The 26,690-nt window shown below is 42.2% G+C and overlaps 1 long non-coding RNA gene across 2 annotated transcripts in view; it reads right to left on the bottom strand.

The window, feature by feature from the left end:
* LOC128915794 (uncharacterized) overlaps nt 1–26,690 on the bottom strand; it is a 175,874-nt gene that overhangs the window by 131,956 nt on the left and 17,228 nt on the right. For both annotated transcript variants that reach the window (XR_008468752.1, XR_008468753.1), the window contains exon 2: nt 3,986–4,210. This is a non-coding gene — a long non-coding RNA (uncharacterized LOC128915794). The remainder of the gene's footprint in view (nt 1–3,985; nt 4,211–26,690) is intronic.

The following is a 26,690-nucleotide window of genomic DNA, read 5'->3' as shown; positions in this document are numbered from 1 at the left end:
CTCAGGAAAAATATTAAGATCGGATATTGTTAAAGCCTGCTTTAGAACCCCAATTTCATTTTAAAATGCACATTCTTTTCCAAACTAATATTTAGTATTAGGTTTAATTTTATCCAGGACTTCTGTTACTATGGAATACTAATCTCCCAGTTGGAGGAAATAATATTTTAATAATAGTACTTGTTTACTTTAAGCTTGATAGGAAACATATTTCAAACGCTGTTACTGAATCAAAAGCAGGTGATGGATGCTATTTTAGACACTAGAAAGATATTCTAGATGGAGAGATACAGACTAATTGAGAGAGTAACAGGAGTGCAATGAGGCTAATCGGAGATTTGCAAAGCGTGACATGAAGGAAGATTAAAAACGTTAGGGGCTGTGTACCCTAAAGAGAAGACAACTCACGGGGGACCTCAAAGTCTTCATATACATAGAGTAGAATATAATCTTTTTTCCACACCTGTGACAGATAAGACAAGTTACTCTGTTTTCTTTACTAATTACAAGATTCAGGGTAAACTTTAAGAAAACCTTTCTAATGGCAGGGATGAGGAGACAGAATAGATTAGCTGAGCGTCTTTGTACCATTGGAGATCTTTCAGAACACATTGAATAAATATCTGTCAGGATTAATATATAGTTGATCCTGCCTTGGGGCTGATGGATGAGTTACATGACCTCTCCAACATCCTTCCAGATTATTTTACCATGATTCTGTTATGCAGTTGCTCACAAAATCAGGAACTGGATTTCATAACTAAAAACGCTGTTTCCAACATTTTTTAGGAACTCATGCCCAGTACGAGATAAATGTCCTTTTTGGGTACCACAGAGCTATTGGTTTCCCTGCTGTTGCAATCACCATATTTAAGGAGCTGGGAACACGCACAGAAGTGGGGGGTAACTTCCATTATTCAGTTTAGAAGCCATTTCTGAAGGGTGGGTGGTAGATTATCTGCATTGCAATTGTACTAAGGACCATTTCAGCAAAGATACACCTGTTAAAAGCGCCCTTGAAATGCAGACATCTTTAACTCTTTTAAGTTGTCCAGTGGAAAGACTTAATTTTTGCAGAGGTGATAAAGGTTTAACTAACATAGCTTGGTACCCAACCTGAGAGATATCAGGGAAACAAATAAAGAGTTTAAACACCAATTTGGAGAATTTAAATGCAAGTTCTCCTCCAAGTCATTTACTGGCAAGGCTCCCAAATCACTCTTGCTTAATATAGAACCATAGAATATCTTGAGTTGGAAGGGACCCATAAGGATCAATTAACTTACTGGCTGAGCAAGTTAATTCTCACCTTTAATATAGCCAGAAGGCTCCCATGAACCGGATTACTGAAAAATGAATCTTTGGCTTTTATGAGATCTAGTTCATAGCAATATGGAGATTGAATATCTTTATTAAATAAGTCATTTGTTCAAGAAAAGTATTTTAGAAAATGCTGGCAATGACTTTAAAGAATCTATCCTCCTAATGATTCTTGTCCTGTGCATACACTGACCACCTGTGCTTCTGAACATCTGCAATCTGAACTCTCTTAATAAATCAGACACTGGGAAGAGACGGGTTTTAGAGTTTCCTAAATCAATGGCCTCTGTGACTCCTAATATATTCTTTTTGGACATCATCAAGATGATTGAGTTTTGTTTGTTAACTGGCGATAAAATCAACTTACATTATGATAGACCATGAGAGCACTTCAGGTACAACCAAATCAAAGCAGTCCTCCTGCTCCCGAGGCATATACAGCACCACAGGACATTTCTGTATCTTGCGTAGCATGCAGTTACCTCTCCATTACCTCTACCCCCAAGCAAAAATATAACAGAGCTGAACTGTCTACAAGCTTTCAAAGATCATGACTGAAGACCAGAAGATGAAAAGCTGCCTGCACCATGCCCCGCACGCTCCTGCTACGGGTTAGGATTAAGTCCTTTCTCTGAGCCCACAAGCTGAGCTCCTTTCACTTGGCATGGCTCAGTTTCTCTGTGAACCTATTTACAACTCAATCTGTTTCGATCACACAGGCAACATCTAGACACAGGCAACATCACACAGGCAACACACATCTAGATCCCATGCAAATTAAATTAAAGCCTCAGCTTTCATCAAAGCAATCCTCGTTTGTGTTGCAAAACATGTATTTTGATCTCATCATAGCCCAAGCCTTAAATCCCCAATGCTACTGTACCACAAGTGGTACCTGGTGTTGCTCAGCTGCTTACAGCTACACCCCTGAAGTACACTCTTCAGCATCAGAGAAGACAACTGTTTGACCTTTTTTTGTCCTGGTCGCTATCCCCAAATCATGTGAAAAACAGAGTGTGGGAAATCCCCTGTGCCCTGGGACTTTTTAGGCATAGCTCTTTGGAAAAAGAGGTTGGGAGATTCGCACAGAGCACCAGGTCGGGCAGCCAGAGCAGCAGTAAGAGACTGCGGCACAAACAAGCAAGAGCCTTTCCATCACCTCACCTTTTCCCTTCCCTGACACAGTAAGGAGCAAAAAGCGGATTTGTCAAAACACCCCAAAAAACAAATAAAAAAAAACAAAACACCAACCAAAGCAAAATCAAAACCACATGCACACAAAAAGACAACAAACAAGAAGAAACTTTGTCTGTTGGGGATGCTCACATTAGGACTCCACACCTATGTCATTTACTTTCCTCACGTCAACACTCCATATTGGTGAGGAATAACTGCCACTAACGAATCAAAAAACAACTGGGCTTTTCATAGTTATTTGGGCTTTGCAATAATGAATTTTTCTTCTCCTCCAGTAAAGTTAAGCATTACAAAACAAGGTGTGAGCAGCTTTTATGAGAATCAGCTGAAGTAACAATGACACAAGTTCATGCCAAAAGCACAGTTCCTACCTCATTATGAGAAACTGCACAATGAAAAGCATTGGCCAGTGTTGTACAGTGACAGTAATAGCAATAGATAAAAAAATCCATCCCAAATCCTAGTTTTGCACCTTATTTTACTCTGCATTCCTCAACAGAAGGGAACGGTCACGTAAGGTGCTTTCCAGAGCAGCTTGTTGACTAGCAGCTGGTTGAGGCTGAGGTAGTGCTGGGCAGCAGCTTTACGGCTTCCCCTTGCTGCTGCAGGTTTCCTTGTAGTTACAAATCCCTTTCAGAAAGGGAAAGGAGGAGGGTTTTTTACCTTCACTAGTTCACTTAACTCACTAAGCTACTGTGCTTTGTATTTTTCATCCTCCAAGAAGGAAAAAAAAAAAAGTCAATACATTAAACCATTCAACTACTTAAGAAACATAATGCAAACTCACACATCCAAAGTTTTGTTCTAGTTAGGATTTTCAGAGTAACACAGCACTGTATTATGCAGCTCATGGACTGAAACAGTGCTTTTGAAGCTGCTCTAGCTTATCAGTTAAATGTGCATTGATTTTTTATTTATTTTTTAAAGAGATGTATTATTAATTAGGCAACAGAACAGAGCATCTTCCCTGGAATTATTCCAGTCTGTGACTGAAAAACATATGCAGAATGCCATCCAGAATAAAACCCTTAGTAACTCAAGGGGAGGATTTCACACAGCAAGCTCAATGGCTGCTCTGTCGTGAAAAGTATATTAGGACACAACCTCTTCTCTTTCTGGTTTATGCTGGGCACAGCAGAATCATTCAGGAGATGGATTAGGGATAGGTGACTCTCTACTTAATCCGTAACAGTTAACAGTAGCACACGGACTGCTTGTGGGATTGCCCAAGCAAATTCTATTTTCTTCTCTTCTCACATCCAAAACACAGATTTCCCTTGATAGAGTCACGTCCCACAGGGAAAATGCCAGAACTAACAAATCCCACCCAACATCGCCATGCTAGTTCAACAGCGGAGTGATGCTACTACTTGAAATATCAAATCCATGGTCCAATTTGAGATGCCGGACAGGCAAAGAAGAACTTACATGAATTTTATGACCTCATTATAAATTTGCGCACACTTACCTTGTAGGCCCAGCTCTGATCCTGCCGGCCAAGTGCCTACGTGCACTGCAGAGCTGGAAATCAGGAGCACTCAGTTCAGCAGAGGCAGGGAGCACTTAAAGATGCTTTTTTATTCAGAGAGCCAAAGGCAGTCCCAAGCACAAATTAAAATAATCTGTGCGCCATCATGGCTTGTGCTTGCTGACATTGCAACAGATATAGATGCAGAGGTAACCCAGTCCAGACCTGTAAATGAATGACAGGGAGGACAATTAGCATAGCAGCCAACAAAGAAGTACTTCACCCTTCTTTAGCGTATTATATTACATCAGTGTTTAAATGTAAACATGTAAAATTGAATACTCGCTTACTTTTTGCACAAGTATAAATGAGAATGCAAATTTCAGCTAATGAAGTACGACCCATAGATTGCTTGATAGAGCACAAAGCAGAAACCTGGTAGAAAACTGCCTCATGCCCGTTTGCATAAGCCAGCTGGCAGGCCAGATTCAGCTAAGAAGGTGTGACTATGCAACGCAAACACGCACCTAAAACCCCACCGCAGGGTATCTCTGTACGGCTGCTGCTCATGATGCTGTAACAACTAGTTATTAACAACATTTATTTTGCAGGGTGCCCTCTGTATGCAACCTCACACTCATACAGAAATCAAGTAAGCACAGCTTAAGCAGTTACTGTGCACCAGCTGCCTATGTGCAGTCTTAAACTACTGCAAACACAAGGAAACACAACTTTGCCTCCCCAGCATGAAAGAGCATCAGCTCACGTGGATTATAGGCACGCTGTCACAGACAACAAGCCCACTGCAGTTAAACTGTGCTGAGTGTCAATTGTTTCCATTGACAGTCTTTTTACTTCCATCCCCTCAAAAAATTAAAAATCCCCTGAAACTTCTCACATTCACCAACACACATTGCCATCAGAACCATAGTATGAGGCATCTGCCTCCCTGCAGGTCAGCCTGCAGTGAAAACCGGGGTGCCCATCTATCCACCGTGCCTCTGAGCTATTGGGCAAACTGCAAGTTTTCAGCATCACAAAACCCCAGTCCCACATAAGGTGCCGAGAAAACGGCTGCAGAGCACACAGACTTGTTCAGCACCTTATTGCAGAAAGGCAGGGCAGCAGAACAGCATCTGCCCTCAAATCTGCCTGATGTAACCTTGTGCAACTTCCCTTTCATATTAATGCATTAAAAAAAAAAAACAACCAAGCCACATTCTTTATATTGTCTTCCTGCATAACATAGGGCAGATTGGACTTCCCATAATTACTCTTGGAATTAGAACTGAGCTTTCAAAAAGGTATCTGATCTCCATTTGGATGTTGTAAGTCACAGAGAATCCACCAAAGCCTGCAACCAGCTGCTCCCTTGCTTTGTTTTCTGCAGACTTGTTTGATGCCTTTCAACATTAAGCCTCCGGGCCTTGTACTACTGAGACTGAAAAGCCTTCTGTTACCAAAACTTGAACATTTTTGTGGGTCTGGTTTCATTTCCCTGAACTTCAGCAGCTCTGCCTCGTTACACAATCTATGAAGATAAGAGTCAGTCCAAGCCCCTCCAAAGATCAAACTCATAAAAAGTCTCAGTTTGATGCCTGAACTTAGGATGGTACCGGTCAAAGAGGTGAGCTCTTAAAACTCATCTATTGGTATGCCACAGAATTAGGGATATTTCCACCCAATTTACCCACCACCACATCAGATGTCTGTGATGCAGAGCAGGGCACACTCCAGATAAATGTTTCCATGCACAAACCTCAACCTTGTGTTTCCGGCTGACCTGTCCACACAGACAGATGTGCTCCACAAACACACTCAGATGTCATGTCTCTTTTTGACAGGTGTTGGAAGTAATTCGGTAAAGTTGCATTAATGCAACTTTAAAGCAAAAGGACTCCAGGCTGAATTTCAAAACAAAATCCAGAGGGAAGGATACACAAGCTGACAGGGCTCTTATGTAGGGCTGGTCATTTTGCCTTCCTCCTCCTCCTGTCTACTCTTCCCTTCCACAGGGACTCAGGCATTACGCTGAGTGTTGAACTGTCGGTTCAGATTTTCAGCCTTAAGAGATGAATTTCCCCTTATGACTTGAGTCATGCCCATACTAACCTTGTGCAATTGTGTACGTGTAGTTAATCATACACAGCTACACTGAACCTGATTGTTAAAAGGCTGAGTAAATATAACTACACCCTCGTTATCTTGTTTAAAGGTAGAAAGATTAATTTGAATTCTAACTGGAAATACTGATTCAATGAATAAGCCTGAAATGTAGCGGTTTTCAATTACACTAAGAAATTGGTCTTTTGAATTTCCAAATTATGCAAGGCAAAGCAAGTTCAATTTAATCCATACATGGGAATGTATTTGCCATCTTCATAGCCCTGGATGTCAGTGAGCAATAGCTACAAGACCAGTGAAAAACATGTAATGTTGGCTGTTGGTGCCCTCCAGGGGCCAGGCCGAGTATAGCTTTCAGGCAAAACAATTTTTGAGCATTCAAGCAAATACAATAAATACTCCATATTATTACCCTGCTTTAAAAGAATGCGAGTGCCATTATTCATGGTACCCTCAGAAGACAGTTTCTCTTTGCAGCCCCACAGACACTGGGATGCTTGATCAAACAGGAGCACTGCAAGGGAGGTATTTATTTTTGACTACTTCCACTTGCCCTGCCTGGATTACTAAGAAAACAAGGTTGATATTCAATCACATTTTATCTCTGTCTGTCCTCTTCTGATAGCATGGAAGCCTTTGCCTAGATTCCAGTAAATCTGAGGGACAAGCATAGCATACTACATGCTGACAGCATTCATGAAAACAGGCATCAAGAAACAAAAGCAACTAAATTTTATACCCCACAGGCTGGGAGGCTGAAACACCAACTCAGTGCTTACGCCCACTAGAGACTGAACCATAGTGTGAAAAATCCAAGAAAACTCAACTTTGTGACCTTCGTCCACACCATGAGTTGTTACCAACGTCCATTTTTGGCTGCAGGCTTGCTCCAGCTTTACATCAAACCATAGATATCCTCCAGCGGGCTTTACACCCTCTGCCACAAGGCAGAAAGAAAGATGTTGCCCTTGCAGATTACAGATTAGTTCCTTGGTGTAGGGACTACTAATTCCTCTTTTCCCTTGCCATCCCATACCACAGCTGCCACAAAGCTAAACATCAGAAAGGGCAAGGAAAAAGCAGAACCATCAGAGTACGGGAACAGTCTGCATTAGCCCAGAAGATACACTGTGCATCCCATGCATAACACACCTGCAGCAGAGAGCTCTCTGAACCAGGACTTTTCTGGAATTAGTGGAACTCTTCGCTGCCGCCCAGTGCACAGGACTTTGTAACCGCAAATAGCAGTTAGTGTAGAAAGTGTATTATCAGGGCATAGTTATGTTAAAATTTCTCCTACTTGACATCCTCATACATTATGAAAGCATGCTACTGTCCTGGTTCCGGTGGGGATAGGGTTAATTTTTCCTGGTATTCCATGCCATGTGAGCCACGCCCACCCTGAGCTGCCGGGGGAGGGGGCAGGAAGTTGCTGCTTAAAAGCGGGCTGGGGCGTCCTGGGTCCGGCCGGCGAGCGGCGGGGGAGCGGCGGTTCCGTAATCGCGTTTGTATATTCCCCTATCCGTGTTGTTGTTGTTGTTTGCCTGTTCCCTTTGCTGTTCTGTTAAACTGCCTTTGTCTCAACCCAAGAGTCTTGCCTTTTCTTACGATTCTTCCTGTATTAGGAAGGCGCGAGCGAGCGGCACGTGGTTCTTTGTTGCCGTCTGAGGCTAAACTACGACAGCTACCAAAATAAGATTTTAATTATTGTCCAGTCTCATCTGCAAGAATAGTTACGTTTTATACAGACTTTTTCTGCAAAAATAGAACTCAAAGCTTTAGTACACTAGAGGTGCCCATACCATACTAAAAACGCATCTCCCTTCTTATCCTCCCAGCATAAATTATCCAATAAAAGTCACAGCTGTGGAATACTCTTCTTCCACTGAAGTGGGTATGGTACAGCTACTTTGTTTCAAGGGTTGAATTTTCCATACCTGCTAATAGTTTTCAGCCCACCGTGCATAAACATTTAAGTGAAGAGATTAAATTTTCTTAGAGGCATAAGTAGACAGGACCACACTGGATTCTGTGAATGCCCAGCAAGACACCCATCACATGCTCAACTCTGAGCCCTCTGCTTTCTTCTCCAGAAAGTCCAGCATCAAGCTTCAGGCCCAGTTGCTGCTGACCTAATACACCAATGCGATATTTGGAGATCATGAGACTTCAAGAGCTAAAGCTGCTAAAGGATGTTCTTTGAGGTGCACAAGTCAGCTTCTGACTAGAACTGCTGAAAGAGCGAGTTACCTTTTCTCTCCCCCTTTCCCTGCACAAAGCTCCCTGGTCATGTTAAGAATTGAGACTTTAAAGACAAGGAGAATCCAAAAAGTCTTTGACGTAATTAATATCAGATAATTGTTCTGAGTCTTTTCTCATCTCCCAATTACGAGCGGAAATTGAGTCTGGGGAGCTACTTCAGATCATCTTTATGCAATTACAATTTATGATGAACTACCCAACTCCAGAGGCGCTCCCCAAGCTACAGCGCAACGATTCTAAATGAAGGACCTGTAGCAGCAATGACATAATGTCAATTCCCAGTATTTAACATGCCCACAAGCCAGAATGTACACTCCTGGTTTGCTGCTGTATTTGACCATGTAGCTCATGGATGAAAAATTACTTCAGAAATCAGAATGGCAGGGAATTAGCAACACACGCTGTCTTCCATTTGTTTTGTTCTCCTTAAGTCATTTCCCATCCATGTTCTTCGTCACTGTTTTCAAGGTTTACTGGTAAGCAGCTTCAAACGTGAAAATAAGCTTGGCATCCAGCGACACTACTATGCTGGCTTTGCAACCTGACAAGTTTGGGGTTCAGGCTGAGGGTAGCTCCATCTAGCAACAAATTTGACAGTGAGCAGACAGAACCCTGTCTAGCTTCACTGAGCTATGTGCCAGCTCACCCCCAGCAGAAACACAGCTCCATCTTTTTACCTCTCAGACTGTAAGACATCAGCCTCTTAATAAGAGAGGAACACCAGTTAATACACATGCCAATATACCACAGCGTCAGGGGTTTGGCCTATGGGGGACCTCAGACCGAGAGCCACACATGCTGCTTTCTGTGAAGGGGACAAAAAGGAAAACTATACTCCACCGATCCTGCCCCATCCGAGCCATTTGCACTTACATTTAGTCAAGACTAGTTAACTCAGGGATTATGGAAGAACAACCTCTATTATATTTCATACCTTTCACTTGCTGAAGTACAAAAGAAAAAACGAGCAACTTTGATCACCCGCAGAGCGCTGTGAGAGGCAGCTCCACAGGTTTGCCAACACTGGACACTGCTGAGAAATGCACCCTCTCTCCAGCACCTGCAGGTGGCATGGTCTTCTTGCGTATTTCTAATCTATGCTCTATAATAACATTCCGCAGGAAAAAAAAAAAAAAAAACAAAACAACCCCAACAACAAACCAAGTACCAAAACTTTCTAGATGAAAAGAGGTTTCAAAGATTATGTACTGATTTATGATTTATTTTGTTCAAAACCATCAATTTAAACAATTATTTTCCAGAGGCTGTGCTGGATTAGATTTAGAAAATTTTGACATGAAAACATTAATGCTGGAGAACATAAAATGAGTTAAAGGAGATTGACAACAAAATACACACCCAGCACTGCACTCAGAACTGCAGAATATGAAGACTCATGAAAAGCATGACTCATATTGATCACAACAAAATAGCAAACATCTTCAAATAATGAAGCAGTGCCCACCTTTGGAATTAAAGTTCAGCTGATATTTCTATCTAGATAGCATTTAACTGCAAAGATTTTGCAGAGTGACTAATCTTTTAACTCATAATGAGGTATTTTACCTCCACTGTGTCGTTGTCAAGCAGTGCAGGTGTAGAGTCACTCATGTGCCCCCACCAGGCAGAAGAAATTGAAAATTAGCATTCCAGGTGGTTTAAATGGCATGTTTAGCTTGAAACATCTTTTAAAAGGATGTATCCACCTTCAAGAAACCAGAACTTGCATCATGTCTTTCTGCAGGCACTGGTCACTTCAGAAAATTCAGTCCAACATGCAGTGAGGTCTCCAACATCAGCACACTGACAGCATTAAAGACTTCACACCAAGCCATTCAACTGGCCTTTAACTTTACACGTGCTGACACAACATTTAGCAGATCTCCATTTTGTGTCTTTAGGCCAACTGTGTCGTACATACTTAAATACAGAACAAAACGGGAAAGAGAACTTCCCTTGATAACAATCCTGAAAAAGCTACAGCCCAACTATGAAGGATTTCCACTGGCAATTAAGTTCACCAGCAGCTTTTTGAAGGCTCAGTACACCTCCTGGAGCACCGACATCCAATGGCAGATTTTTGTGGCAAGATACATGGTTTTGCTGAAGGGAATTATCAGAGAACACGCTCCAGTGCACTTCTCCACAAGGCAGAGACTGCTCTGTAGATTCCCCTACAAATATATTACTCCTGGGGATATTTCTCCAACAGGAATTCTTAGGGGCTTGTGATGAACAGGATCTTCAAAGTGATCCAAGCAGAAAAAAAAAAAAAAAGGCATGTTTTGTCAAGTCTTCAGACTGTACAGCTGCAGGGACCTATCAGCCAGTACAGCTAACAGGGATGGACCACAGGACAGTGCAGAGGCAGAACCACCAACCCCAGTCCCAGCACCCACATAATGCTGTGCCTTGGCCTCCTCAGTGCTCACAGCACCCCCTTTCCCAGCACTACAGCCACTGGCAGATACAGGATCTCATGGTCTTTACATTGATGCTACCAGGACATTGGTAGATGAACAGACGGGGTCCTCTTTGGACATTGGCCATTGAAGAAAGCAGGCTGACCCCTTTGATCCCTCAGCTTTTATACTGAGCATGGGGCAGATGGGATGGAATACCCCTGTTGGTCAATTTTGGGTCACCTGTAATGTCCGCTCCTTCCTGCAGGTGGGACCCCTCTACACTTTTCCATTTCCAACCTTCCAACTGGGCAAATAATGAAATTAGCTGACCTAGGTTGTTATACCCATAAGTATAAGCAAGAGCCTCTCTGCGTACCATTTCTTGGCACTAACTGTAAACATTGGTCTTATCACTCTGAGAACGAACAGTTTTCAGCACAACATTCTGTTAACTTCAGAGAGTTAGAAGAGGCCTAGCTAAGAAGTAAAACTACTGAACAGGAAGTTGGTTCTGTTTTACCTCAAACCAGCACAGCCACCCTGACCCCGTCGCTCCCTCAGCTTTTATACCGATCATGGCAGAGGGGATGGAGCACCCGATTGGTCAGTTTGGGTCACCTGACCTGTCCCCCCTCCCCACAGGTGTGATCCCTCCATGGGTAACACCGGGTCAGCTGACCCCAGTTGCCACGGCAACGAGTGTGGGCCCAGGCCTCTCCTGAGCCAAACATGGCACTGCTGTACCCCAAACCGGGACAACTTGGTTTAGCTGCCAAACTGCCTCAAAACAGGAAAGAAATTTTGAAGCCTAACCACTAAAATTAACAGCTATGTAGCAAGCCTGTGAGACCTTGGCCACAGAACTGAGTGATTCATGACATACTGGCAATATTTCAGTAATCATAACTGCTTTTGAAAATAAAGCTACAGCTAATCAGAGTGGTCTTGTTTCCCTTAAATACATTAAAAAGTCATTACCTCAAGAACTCATTACAACAGCACAGCACTTTTTAAAGGGACAGATTAGAATATGCTGAAGGACTTTTCAGGTGCTGATAGTCCATCCTTCAGTCATTTCCTCCATGGTCCAATTCGTTCATTCAACAGCTAGAAACATTAAGCTTCTAGTTCCTCTGTTCAAAACTTCTTGCTGCCCTTCACTGGCACAGAGTCTTGCTGAGCTCGAGAGGGAAATCAGACTACTCATAAGCATCAGCACATTTTCTCCCCTGGGACTAAATTTAAACAGACACGTTTCAGAAATATTAATTTAGATGAGATACTTTAAAAGTGCAGCATAGGAGTTTCCCAGAGTTTTCCTTCTCATGCTTCTAGCTTCATTGATCAACTCAGTCCTGCCAAAATATATTACAGGAAGACATCTGGACCCACTGTGGTCTAAGGCATAATCATACCTCAGAGATGAATATTTACAAGCCAAGGTCTCCTCTTTAACAAGGACACAAGAAACCAAATTGACTGGTGGTTGCACAACACTCCTTGCACTAAAAAAGGAGCAAAACAAGGGAAGAGCAGCACACCAACTGGGAACAGTCAGCATCTTCCAGCGCAAGGCAAACGGCAGACCTTGAAAAGTGCATGTATCAGGAGGGAGAAGACTGGAGGAAAAGACATGTCTTGCCTGGGAGCTACCAGGGAGCCAGCCTAGCTCAAGCACTCATGAGTTACCTGATACAGGTCAGCAATAAAGGAAGGGGAAAGCTCCTTTCCACCTCTACCAAGCGTTCTATAACTTCTTACTACATTACAGATCGTCCTGATGAGAGTCTGCAGTCAAACAGACAGATCCCACTGTGGCAGCACCGGGCACATCCTCCCTGCTGCTCTACGCAAGAAGATGGTTCCCACATTGAAGAGATACATGACAAAAGTTTGCTGTCACAGAGCCACAGGGAGGAAATAATAGAATAACAGCAATAAGAGCTTCTCGGCATTGTTGCTGTTAAGATCAACAAGATTTGAGCCAGAATAACACAATTGTCACCGCTGTGTTCTCACAGAGCAGAGCACTCCTAACAACATGTCACAGCAAGCTGCAAACACAAGCCAGAAATCCTCTCCCACATTTCACATTCCTCCAGAGCCCTGACACCCACAATGTGTCACCCACACCCAGCCACTCTCATCTGGGATGCCAGCAACTCTGGGCACTGCCCACCACAACACTCCCTCCAGCCCCCCTCCTCTGCTCGACCATGCCTGCAATACACCCAAGCTCTAATCATCTTGAGAGTCCTAGACTCACTGATTGGGCTGAAAATAGACATGGCTGTCTCCTCATTAGGCGTACGCAGAGCATAGCTAACAGGCAAAAGTCTTGTGGCATTTCAATTTGAAAAGGTTTCTTGGTACCTTATTTCCTTCTTGTTTACATCTCCTCATGTTGACGTTGGCCACAAGAAATTGCAGCAGAGTGTTTTTCTGTTTATAACACCCTTTGTCTCTGCTACAGCAGCAGCAGGAGGATCCCAGCTCCACACTCAATCTTTAAGTGACAGAATAGCTTGTGTGGTCACGCTGAGGCACGTAAAAATTGCTAAGTGCAGCCAAATGCTTCTTCAGATCTGGATAGAAGTATCTTTCCAATTTCAATACACTTGCATGCTCTGATTTTTGCATACCACAGCTCTTGCTTCTCAGCCGAGAGCAGAGAAGTGGAAGAAGTTTTTCAGTGCTTGTTCTTCTTCGCAACAATCAAATCCAAGAAATACCAGCAAACCAAAGAATACATTTTCCTCCACTGATGGATACACCCTCTCTGGATTTTCAGATGTGGTTCTTCAGATTTCTCCCAAATAAGACATACGCAGTGTTATTAAGAGCTCTGTATGTCATTCCAAGAAAGCCATTTAAGTGTGTGCTGGATAAAGAGCTTGCATCAGCCTAGTAACATTTTCTCCATGTTTAATCAGCTCTGGATTGACAAGTGATAATGATAACCTATATGCTCTTAGGCTTTAGAAAAAAAACTAAGCCTGTGGCCCACACTTCTGTCATTCTCCCACACTCTTCTACAGAAGATACTCCAGTTAAATACTTGCACTTCCATAACCCTTTTGGTCCTAAACTCAGGCATTGCTTCCAAGTAAATCATTTCTTGCTGAATTTTGCTCCCTCCCAACAGGCTTCATATAAGTTCACCTCACCAAGTGACACCGGTTATTGTAACAGACAACATACTCAAACACTGCTCCTTGTAAACACAACCCCAGACCTGTGAAACAAGACCTGACCCATTTCCTTAATCAATTGCAATAACATTGATCAAAACCTCTCCTTGAGGAGCAAAAGCCCTTGGGTCCTTTGGCTCCAGACCCACCACCCAGAGAGATTACCGCTCCCTCCCTTGACAGGGTCTTCTGCAGCTGAGCAGAAAACACCTGGCAAGGGTATGCAGGGAGAGAAGGGGGCACAGTAAAAGACAAGAGAAGCCTGTGGATGTGATGTCAAGTATTTGTGTTGCAAGGGCCTGGGGAGGCTGGGGAGACAAATGCTGTTTGGGGGGTTGCGCACCCAGGATGCCTCCTGGCAGGGATGAGAGGGGTCATGGAATGGAGACAGGCTGGGACAGGGTGAGATAGCCCTTTGGTCCAAAACAAACAAACTATTCAGTACTTCCCTGTTGCACGATCTATAGCCATACAATTTGATTTTCCAGAAAAATCACAGCGAGTTACAGCTCCTCTCTTTGCTCTCTGGTTATATAGGGTCCACATCTGGGGCAGGAGATTTTTCAAGAGCAAATGTGAGACCTTCCTGTCTGTGCTGATCGTGGTCTCCAAACGAGCCAGCTGTGAGCACCCCTGAGCACAACAGTGGAGCAGAGGAGCCACATTTAGTAGTGCTAAGTCTAAAAGTATCTTTACTAAATCCCCTCTTCTTCTGGATCAGTCCTTTCCAATTACATCACCATCCACGTGGGCAGCATGAAGTACTATTATAAAGCTGATAATTATGTTTTTACAGAGATTAGATGTGAAATGTTTTCTTATTGTATTTAGGGCTCAAACACTCCAGCATAGAAAGAAAATCATTCCTATTTTCCTCAGAGAAAACCAGCAGTTTCCATTGAATAGAAAAGCTATTTCCCCCAAAAACGTTGCACTGGCTTAAGACCAAGAACAGCCAGATTTCAGGCCTGTACCTGTAAGAGATTCTCAACCCTAAACCCAGAAGTTTCCCCTTTAAATACTTCTGAAAGAAAGGAAAGAGGTTTTACTAATATTACTCCTAGAGCTGAAAGACCTTTAGATATCAAATCCTGGAATTGTTCAGTTACTCTGTGCTGAAAGAGCAATTTCGGAGTACTTGTAGAGAAAGGTATTTAAACATTAATTAGTAATATTCTCTCACTCCAGATCTGCAAGAATATATTCTGCACAACTGGAATCAATGCTAGGCTTACGGAAGAGTTAATACTTGGAGCCCTTTGAGGACTTTTTCCTCTTAAAACAAAGACACTGCTCATTCTTATACTGGCATCTCCATGCCACCCCAAGGCAGCCTGCTCACACAACACCCACAGCACACAAAAGCCTTGTACTCACCCAGCCACAAGGACGAGACCAGCATCCAGAGAAATAAATAAACCTGCCATACTGGAGACAAAAAGAAGTATCAAACTCTCACAGCATTCTGCAACAGGACACAGAGCCCTCAGAGCAGCTCAGCCCCAATGCTGCCCAGACCCAAGCGGTGGGGTGTGGCCCGGCCAGCTCCTCGTCATCCTCATCATCTCCTGCAGCTGTGGGAGTCCAGCACCTGGTTAATTTTTGCCCACCGGAGCAGCAGCAGCTGACCTGCATTACCTTGTGTGCTCCCAAGGCAGGTCCCCCACGCCAGACGGACCAGACAAGGTACCACCCGTCACGTCTCCCTTGGGGGATTCTCTCATGAAGACCCCAGTGCACCCAAGGAGCTTGGCGCATAGATGGAGTGGGCACACAGCACCGGGATTTGGGCTCTTCTAAGGCATCATGATAGCCTAGAACTTTCTATTCTGTGACAAATGCTAACGTTTCAAGTTTTTTCCCAACTCAGAATCAATTGCTGAAATACCGTATTCTTAATGTGTGAAAGTGTTAGGATTTTACACACTCTAACTTTTTTCTTTGCACCAGGAATATGTAGCACTTGAACATACACAGCAACAAAAAGAGATTTAAGAAGTCTATAATTTGCAAAGACTTGCCTACGTGGATTTGCAAAGTACAAGTGTTCACTTAGATTGGTAACCACACTAAAACTTGGTAAATTACACTGATGTAATTTAAACAGCACAACAAAATGCTCAGCTGTAACCCAAATTCAGCAGCTCAGCTCAACACATGCGACTACTTCTGAAGCAGAAAACTCCAAATACCTGTCCTGTCTCATGCTACAGCAGCTTCCTGTTCTTGTTGCTCCCACACAGTTTTCCCATTTTCAGTTGCTGCAGGAGAAATCATTTGCAAGGCAGACTGTGATGCTGATCAGTTATTTCTAAGAATTAGTCTGGAATCTTGGCATTCTCCGTCTCCTCTACAGGACAGAAGGCAGCTCATGAATATTATTTATTCCCTCTTAAACAATTTTCTTTAAATCCTTCCACGTTTCCTTCAGTAAATGGGAGACTATAATGCACGTGGAAAAAATAAGATAAGAATCTGCTAGAATCAAATTTTTTAGTACTGCTAGTTTTGAACAAAAATGTATAAAGCCTACAATGTAATTCACATCAGATGGAAATTGTGCTGACTTCTAAAAAAACAAAACTAAAGTGGCACAGAGTCCTTCCCTTACATTTCCTGACCTACCTTTCAGTCACCTATAGACAATAGTTCATTTGTGAGAAACACAAGTACAGTAATACTGTTTTCAGTATTAGTTATTAAAATTATGTAATTTGCAGACAATATCAGCAAGAGCAGGGTCAGCTCTTATCTGAAAGCAGTACTGAATGAAGTCTTTAAGAAGACATGCTTTTTTTCGAGGAAAAAACAATTACACGGCAGGAACTGTTTCTGTTTGCCTGGGGATCTCTTCCTTTGGAAATACTGTGACCAGTGCAAACTGGTTTTTTTCCCACTGGTTCCCACTTCCTGACCTAAATGCAAGTGAAGGTCCCAGGTGGTACCTGAAATGTTCTTCCCTTCCTCAAGTTATAAAACCAAAAGAAATGGGGACGTCGAAAGCAGCCCACCGAAACCATCCAACCACGTTTGCTCACAGGCCACTTTCTAGCTTTCAGCAAGGGAATGCTATTACGTTCCTTAATTCACCTGCAAATCAATGATGATTTTAACTTGCTTTCAGCAGCAAGGTAGGTGTGCACAGGCTGTGCGATCTGACGAGCCACCCACCCATACATGATTGATCAGCATCCTACCTCGGGGGTGTCAGAACCACAATAATATGACAAATTCTCTTCGTCATGCTTCAGCTTTTGCTGGTTGTTAACACAAAACAGGTGTAAAGCAAAGGAATAAAAAATACCAGCCGTCCTGGCAGATATTGGAGAAGAGGAGTGTGAACAAAGGGCTAACAGAAAGGATCCTTAGGGACCAGCCTTCAGCAGCAAAGACTGTCTGAAATGCCCCTCCCTGGCTCCAGCAGACAGTCAGTCACAGGATTAATTCCCTCCAATTGTTTCACATTAAACTGTTAGTTATACTGAGAGCTACATTTCATTAACCTTTAAGGAGTTACAAGAAAACTGCCCAGGATAAACTTTGTTACCCACCTGGTACCAAAGTAGGAGATGTACTTTTGAAAACGCCAGGTTTCTACCTTCATTTTTAGGCTCATGGTTAGCTCTAAAAACTTGATCTGCAGAGACACCAACCAGAATCAGAGCTTTGTGTTCAGATATGTACCATTGACCCAGCATATACCATCTATGCAGACCACTAAGAGAAAGAAAATATTGTCTCCACTTAAGCTAGCAGTCAAAACTCAAGAGCTTTAATTGACTGTCTCACTACTGCAACCAGAAAATGTTGCTGAGGTACCTTTTGCTGACAGTCAGCTCTGGAATTTCCAGCATCCTCTGAATGAGCAGAATCTGAGAATGGTAACTGCCTCTCCCATAAACCTTGTTCAGTGCAGTCCTGAATTAAAGTCCACCGAGGCTGACAGGAGCCCTTCCTTCACCGAGTTTGGGAACAAATACTCTGTGAGTTCTCTGAGACCTACTGGAGTCTATCATACACTTGATCCTGCCTTTAGTTTTCCTTTTTCATGCCTGATCCATGACCTATGCTTCGTTCTGAACATGAGAGCTTATCTGCAGCCACATCTTTCCCATTTTTGCTCTCAGACCTTTGTATAAAATGTTTTCAAATACAGTCCACATGTTTTTTAATATACTGAACTTGAATTTCATTTTATGGAACCCAAGCAACTGTGTTTGGTAATTTCTTTTCCCTTAGATCTATCCATCTGATTATTTTTTTAAAAATACCAGCCATGTACTTACTGTACTTTAATTTTCTGATTTGGTCTCACTTCAAGTTTTGACATTTTGCTGAAAAGTTTCAACAGCAATTAGTCAAAACACGATGACGTTTTGGTTTTCAGTTGAATCCATACCGGAGCGTAGACCAAAGCAGTTTCCTTCCAGTGAACACAGACTTTCTAATTACACTCACTAATCACAGGAGTAGTAAGAGCTCTTTGGGCGGAGGAGTGCCTCTCTGACTTCATGCTCCAGCCTAATGAACATGATTTGATGCTCCTTCACCCCAAGTGACAGATTCTACATCGGCAGCTGGGCGGGAGGCAGGGCTCCTGCCAGAAGCCTTGGCTGCGGGTTACAGTCCTCACTGACTGCATTTTGACTCCTCTGTTTCCCTAGAATCACATCTGATGATTTCCCAACACTTTCTGATTTAACCTTTTGCTGCTTTTAAAATATAGGCTGACTGTAACCAATCGAATTAACTTACACAGTCGGGCAGCCCTGTTCCCAGTGGTTATGGCACAAGACTCAGAGACCAGAAACTGAGACCAGTGCTGTAGGGCTCCATCTCAAATCTCATAGCTGACAAAAAAGTAGGATATTTAACCCTACCCTTAGCCAGTTTTGAGTTAACTCTGGGTCCTGAGTCATTCCAGCCCTCTCAGTGCAGGGAGAGAGAGCACCTCTCTTCGTTTGCTCCTCCTGCCCCTTCTAAGCACTTTTACATCCAAAGTATTTCACACGTTCAGTTTCCAGCAGCAAAATTGATCTGGGTTGTTGCTCTAGAAACAACTGAATTAATGCACTGGTGATAAGTGGGTTCGTACCTGCATCTCCAGAGGTCTGTTGCAACATCTGCTATTAAAAACAACCACAACCCATAGAAGTATTTTGTCTAAAGGGATATATACGGACAAACAATTTTGACTACATATTTAGAGAAAAAAGAATTTAAAGGCAGAAAAAAAATCCCAAAGTTTCCACAGAGAAAAAGAAACATTGTGAAGCATATTGGAGTCTTTATCCCGTAATATTATTAGAATTTTCTCAAATGTTATCACCACAGCAGCAAGTAATTACTTGACATTCCTTAGCTCAACATAAAATTGTGTCAAATGTTATCAGTAAAAGTAAAGCAATGCAACTTAGCTGCCTTAACATCTGGAATAAACATTTCCAGGGTATGAGATTTTTCTTGTCAATCTGATAAACTAATAGACCATTAAACACTAAATATTAGAGAGCAGGGAAATGTATCTCACGCATATACGCAGTGACAGCACCCATGAAGAAGGATGGTTGTTTCACACTGACTGCATCGGTGAATGCAATGTGAGCGCATGGCACAAGCTAGCACCCTAAAAATAGCCGTAGTGACTATCACAACACCATTTTGTCTCCCAAGTCACTTAGGAGCTTATTAAAATTTTACCCCTGCTTCAGACTTCTCTGAATCATAAGAAAGTTCTGAACTAAAACCAAATTGTACATCCTAAACCTCTTTTACAACTTCCTGCCAAAAAACGTCTTTCCCAACAAGTAGGAAATGAAGGAGAGAGAAACAATGTTTAAAACACAGCATAAAATGCACCGCAGAGAAGCACACAGAAGCATCGCCATCACCAAGCAGATATCTCAGATTTGCTCTTTAACTCAATACCTTTATCATAAAAGGCCTCTAAGTTTAAAAATCCCCGCAGCTGACTGCTAAAACCAGGAAATACTGGTTCTGTAACGCTGTTCATGTTCTCCCATTTTGCAAATACTGCATCTGTACTGGACAAACACAAATACTCCAGACACAACTGCAGCTATCCACACAAAAGCTAGAGCCAGCCAGATTTCCAGGAACACGGATACCAACCCAGCCCCTGCAGGCTCCATTCTTTGTGTCCCTCCCATTGGGGCAGACAGCAGGAGATGCAGCTGGCAGTGCCAGCATTGTGTCACCCAGGGACGGTGGAGCTTGCAAATACCCTGGCGAGACAGTTTTCCAGACGCTCCATGCTACCAGCCAGCAACAGGAATGATGCCCGGGCCAAATGTGTAATACAAGGCGATGTGAACCATGACAACAGCAAGACAAGGCGATGTCAGACAGTGAGCTCACTCATTTAGCTAACAACAATACAAATCAAGAGCAATTCCGTAAAATTACAGAAATTCTCTCCCCTCAACATTTACAAAGGGTAACTAATTACCTTTAAAAATAAGCAGGCCTGATATGGCTTGCATCCCCCAGGTTGCAGCGTGCTAATTTACCCATGCTAACGTCATCCAGAGAGCATCCCTAGGAGAGAGAAGTCTGTAAATGATGGATAATGAGGTGGGCTAAAGTTCCTGTCTTTAAAAAAGATTGAAAGTAGGAAAAGGATGAATCTGGAATTCTGCCTCTGTAACATAATCACCATCACCTGAAAATGAGGATGCAGATATATATATAGACACACACTTTTTAACCAGTTATGAAGTGTAAGGGCTAGCTTAGCTCTCACTGAAGCCAAGAATTATCCTAATGTGACTATAACAGGATGCACGGGACCACGTGTTGCAGCAGCAAAGCTCCCTGAGGGCATGGCAGGGACTGGAAAGTTCTGCTAGAGAAATTTGCACCGGTGAAATGCAATTCCTGATGCCCTTTATATCAGAGAGAACATGTTCTGCTGGCTCTGATTAGCTGGCAGGGAAGAGCGGAATTAAAAGCAAAGAATGGAGGATAAATACTTGTTATCAGAAAAGCAGTAGCTTGTTGTATCCCAATCCCAGGACTTCATTCGCCGATCTCACCATTTGGCTGCTCAAACTATTCCAGCATCTCTTGGTATCCTTGTCATAACATTGTGTAACCATTAAAAAACTTAAGAACACAATGCACAAGCGAAGTGTTGCCTGCAGATGAAGAGACAAACTTTAAAGCACCAATTTCAAGTAGATGTGATACATGAATTATAATCATAACCATGTCTTTCAACCATAATACTGACCAAGTTGCTCCCTTCATATACTAATGTTGCTATATAGAGCCAGCAGCTGCTTAATAGTTAAATGCTTCAGATATTATTTCATAAATCCCAATTTTTATGCTTTTACAGTATGCCTCACAAAACTGAATTACCCGAAAACCAGCAGAATAAGGGAAATGGCCCTGAAAATGAAAAAAAAAAAAGAAGAAAATCTGTGACTTGAAATCCTATTCCTTACTCACCTAGAGTACTTTTTATTGACTTTTCATACCTGTCATAAAATTAAATCTCCTGCAATTTCTACACAGCTTTTAATAAAAAAAAAAGCATAAGTTGTATTTGTGCTACTAGACAACATTTGTTGCAGATGACTGACAACTTGTCCACCTCTAAGAAAATGAAAGGTCTAGGATTAGCCTTACTGATGTCCACATGAGATTTATCCCAGACTTTAAGACAAGGACGGCAGGATGCTTCACAGATGCAACTATCGAGTGTAGTGGCACTTTACACTATATGTCTATGCAGATGAAGCACATGAGAGCAGATTTAAAGAATTCATTCAGAAAATTCCAGGGGGGCTATCAAAATTCAAATACTTTTTTTTTAATTTATTTTATTTTGACTTTTGGGGGAACAATGATGTGGGGGGAAGTCTGAAGGTTTCTGGATTCTTTTCCTTTTTCTGAAAAGCAAGAACTTTGGGTAAAAGATAGATAATCCATAAAAACTTTCTTTAATGGAAAAAAGTCTTTTTCCTCAAAAAGAGCAATGCCAATAGAGAAGTTTTGTTCAAGGTGAATAGGTACGTTTTAGATTCCACTGCAACAGTTTGGGATTTTGATGTACCCTGACTACCTCAGTTATTTACTAATGTAAGCATAGCAAATTATCTGCTACCATCTAGCTGAAGTATTAGACTGCTGTTAATAATTTACTGCTCAACTCATCTTTATTCTGAACATGCAAATTATTAATTGATTACAGGTTTTCTGTAGTCATCTGTGCAAATGACTGCTCTTGCCATTCATTACTGCCTCCTTTTCCACCTGCCTGTCAATCAGCTCTTCTTGGTGCTGCCAAAATAACATTTCACTCTTGCTCTGGTTGTGGAGCGATGGAGCTCAAATGAAAGTGCAAGCGGAGGAGCGCACACAAGAGCTATGTGGCCTCTCAGGTGTGTGATGTTGAATTTGGGGTGCGTGACATTCACTGGCGTTTTGGCACTTTTGGAAGATGCTGTGAAAAGTGCCTAATACAACACACTGCTCCTGTGCGGCACAAATGGAGACCGTAAGCAAGAAGTCAGAAACTAGAACAAGTCTCAAGCTCTTTGCACATCTGCTCTTGTATTTGCAGGTACACAGGGTAAAAAGGATGGTTGGATCTCTGGAGATACAGCATCATTGAACACAATGTTTTCCACATACGCCAGGCATGGAGCCACGTCCTTCTTGAGACCTGACCCTTGCTGACCCAAGGGTATTTTGGCAGCCTCACACATGCACCGCAGGGCCATGCTTTACAAAGTCCAGCTACAATATCAGCTTGTTGTGTGAATCTGGAGCGTTTATTCACAAGATCCCATACGCCAAGTATTTCCACGTCTGCGCACAGAAGGCAATGGGTGCCACTTGGCTGCCTGGACTGTCAGCTCTCTGCAGCGAGCATTTTCTGTAACCCACACCCTGTGTAGCAGATAAGGCAAAGATCTTTATAAAAAAGGACCAGTGAAATGTCTCAATAGATTAATTTTAAAAGATCACTTAAAAATAGATCCGTTTGTATACAAAAAACTCTTATTTCTGTCAGAGAAAAAAAGAAGAAGAAAATATTGACAAAATACAGTGCCACCCTGAAGATTTGGAAAGAAATGGAGCAGCAGCAGGTGCCTCCTCTGGCAAGGTAGGTAATAACATGCGAGTCCAGATGAGCTTCAAGAGTTAGATCTAAAGCAGCTTTACCCATTTTTCCACCAGGCAGTGAGAATGGGTTACTAATAGTTTCCTGGTATCTGCTAAAACAACAATTGCTTAGGTCATGGTAAAAAGCCAGGATATCTGGCTGTATTTATTCTATTACAAGCTATGTTTTTAATCTTGTAAGAAATCATGCGATGGCTTTATCTCTAGCTTTAAAAAGACCAACCTCCAGATCCCTGCACTCTGAGTGACTGCGTTAGAGGAGGTGAAGCAGGAAAAGCCTGGCTAATTTCAGAGCTCTGCTGACAAGACAGCACCAACACATCCCAGCCACAGGACGAGCCTCGAGCTCTCTCGGGCTCTGCAGGGAAGGTCACTTATACACGTACTTATTGCAACATGCTGAAGACATGGGAAATGCACAGCATTAACATTCTGTTCTAAAATCACAAATCAACTCCCCCAAAAGAATGATGAAAATTTGTTTGTCTGTTTGAAGATAATTAATTTGGTTTTTTTCTAGGGTTTGGGGGTTTTTTTAATATACATTTGCATTACATCTTCAATATTTTTCCTTCCACCCTGAAGATTAGACAAACAAAATTTTCCCTTGCTGAGTGTCATATAATATCTTCATCCCAGAAACAAAGACTTTAGGAAAACACAGCAAGGCTCAGACACTCAAAAGGCATTTGAATGACTAATTCCCCTTGGGCTTAGCATGTGTGAAAGGCCTAAATATCTTTGAGACCTGGGGGCCAAATACAAGACTCACTAAAAATATGTACCTGTTTGCAAAATTGTAAGTTACTCTTCTTCGCAGCTATCAGTGGTACGTGCTTCAGCTCTTGAACCTCAGTTTAAGGTAGCACCATATCATCTTTTTTTATTTTTGGAGTACTCTTCACTTCTGCCAAGCAGAAAAGAGGCTGTTCTTTATGCTGGCTGCCTCCTGGTCTTCTCCTCCTGCAGCTCTGAACCTTTTCCATCCCACCTCTCTGATTTTAGTAAGGAAAGGAGACTGGGAGCAAGAGATTCTCACATCTGTGTAGAGTTGCATCTGTAGCCAGCCCTCTTGTATTCAATCCTCTGATTCAGCTGCAGGGAAGAAGCAGGTCTTGATTGCTCAGAGCTTTGAAGTTTAATGGTGATTGGAACATGTGCTGAAAGACAGTGTCACTACCACATGTATATCAAAAGTTGATTATCTATTGAAAAGAAGTCTGTTTATATGTTTACTTCCACTTTTGTTAATATACAGGGAAAGGAGAGGGAAATTAGCATATGAAAATGCCAGATGTGACTAACAGCTATCGAAGTAAGATAGGGCTGGGCTCAGATCAAAGGGGTCTGCTAATTTGGAATGAGTCTGATACTGTCTTAGAGTTACTTTAAGCCCTCACGGTAAAAAGATTTATTGGGAACCAGAAAAACACATCTGAGTTTCTCAGTTTACAGACTTTACATTCGTATGTTGATACTGTTTCTTTTACACAGTTGCAGGATAGCACCAAAAGAAGGACATAAATTCTCTCTGGTACCTTTCAGTCCATGTTCAAAGACATGAAGTATTTGGCATAGAAGATTTATGCACCAAGGTGATACTCTAGCAAATTATGTCAAGACATCTGAAAGTCATCATTTCTGTGCACATGCATGCATTTTAAAAGAAAATCTACGAGAGGATCAAAAACAAGATTAAACCACATCTGTTTGGGTTTAAACTACATTGTCTGCAGAGTTCAAAGTTGTTTCCTTTCGTCTAAAAAAACTTACCCAGCTGTTTTTTATCTTAAATTCCTACCACTATCAAAGAAGTGTTTTCATTGGCCAACCAATGTTATTTCTAGAAGTTGAGCTAGTTAGGAATGGAGCTAAGTAAGAAAATATGCTTTATTCATCAAAGGTCTACCCTCTGTGACTTGACTTGGCACACTGAGAAAATTAATAGAGAGGTTTCATCAGGTTCTAATGGGAGCAGTGTATCTACTGTATGTCATCATGCCATAAATTAGGTCCTCAATCTTTTTACACAAGTAATTGACTACAACTGACACCGATAAGGAAAATGTGAGACAGAATGACTTGGAAGAGGCACAAATTATATAGTAAATAAATAAATACAGCACAAATTCAATACGTGGGAAAGAGAAATGTTTTGAAAACTGTCATCCATCAGTAAACATTCTGCATAAATGCAGGTGCTGTGCAGTAGTGTTGTAATAGCAGGACTTGTTCAGCTACCACTAACAAATGTACACACATATGTACACGGGTATGTACATATATACATGCACACCCCCCCATAACGCTACATCATGAACTCCTGATGTTCAAGGTTAAACAAAGATTATGAGAGGTGGTACAACAAGACTGCCTCCACCAGAATGACAGTGGTTTGTGTTCAAATACAAAAGAAATATGAAGTTAAAACTCAAAGCATATGATGTGACAGCTGCATACTGAGTAATGAATTTCACTTTTCTATATGCCCTCTGCTTTTTTGAATGGCTTCGAGTAGCATGTGACAGTCTGTTGCACACACCAGAGCCCCAGTTTTGCTCCAGTGGGAACTGGCTGAAGCCTCTCCTGAACTAGGCTGCATCCTAACTCCTAGAGGCAAAATTCCCTAAATCCTAAAGCCAGTCTGGATTCACAAACTCAGCAGCAAAACACTTATCTTGGCCAAGCTGTTCTGGGAGCTGCCCTCCATCCTTTTACCCACACAGGCGGTGCGGGAAGGGAACCGGCATTGCCCTTTTTCAGCCAGGAGCCCAGGGCAGCAAAAGCTTTGGGTGTCTGAAGCGGGCAGGAGGACGTGCAGGTGGAGACTTGAGGGTCCCACTCTGGATTTTGGTACCTAATTCCCCAGAAGTTTTCTTTACTTTGCAGATCTGGCCCTATTCTTTCTGAAGTCAGGAATATAACTTGCTTTTATGATGCAGCAAACAGGAAAATTGACCAGTTGGGCACCCTACAGCTGGTCTACTGATGTCCCAATCTTTTCAATATGTTCATTATTCAGTTGTCACAGATTTATACATTTGATAGCTCTCAATCTGCAGATTGTTCATATCATGGCCTAACAGCTGGCATTTCATGCCATAACACTGTAACTATGTACCTGTAATGTATAGAACATATGGGGCTAACTTTGCTTACCAGCTGAGTACATATTGTGTGCTCCGCAGTCAAATGTAATTTTACACATTTCCAATTTACATTTAACATTGTGTGGGATAAAACAATAAATCATTTGGCCTGGAAAGAGGAACAATACAGGCTAATTTATGCAACTAATCAGAAGCACATAATTTTTGTTGTGTTTGTTTTCACTGGAATCTTGAACTTGAAAATATTTTGGGTGGTCTTTGTTCTAAATTTTTTCCCCTCCTCTTTCCAAAATCTAGTATTTCAGAGTAACCTCTATTTGTCTTATCTGTTCCACACAAATGGAAAAAAACAGTGATTCAATCTGTTGACATATGTTTAGAGACCACTCATAGAAGGCTGGCTCTCTGTACAGCTCAGGAGGGAAACCTATAACTGGATTCTCCAAAGGGGGAAAGT

Source organism: Rissa tridactyla, chromosome 10 (genome assembly GCF_028500815.1).
Source record: "Rissa tridactyla isolate bRisTri1 chromosome 10, bRisTri1.patW.cur.20221130, whole genome shotgun sequence".
In the NCBI taxonomy this organism is placed as follows: Eukaryota; Metazoa; Chordata; class Aves; order Charadriiformes; family Laridae; genus Rissa; species Rissa tridactyla.
Note: the sequence above shows the minus strand (reverse complement) of the source record. Positions and strands in the feature narration are given on the sequence as shown.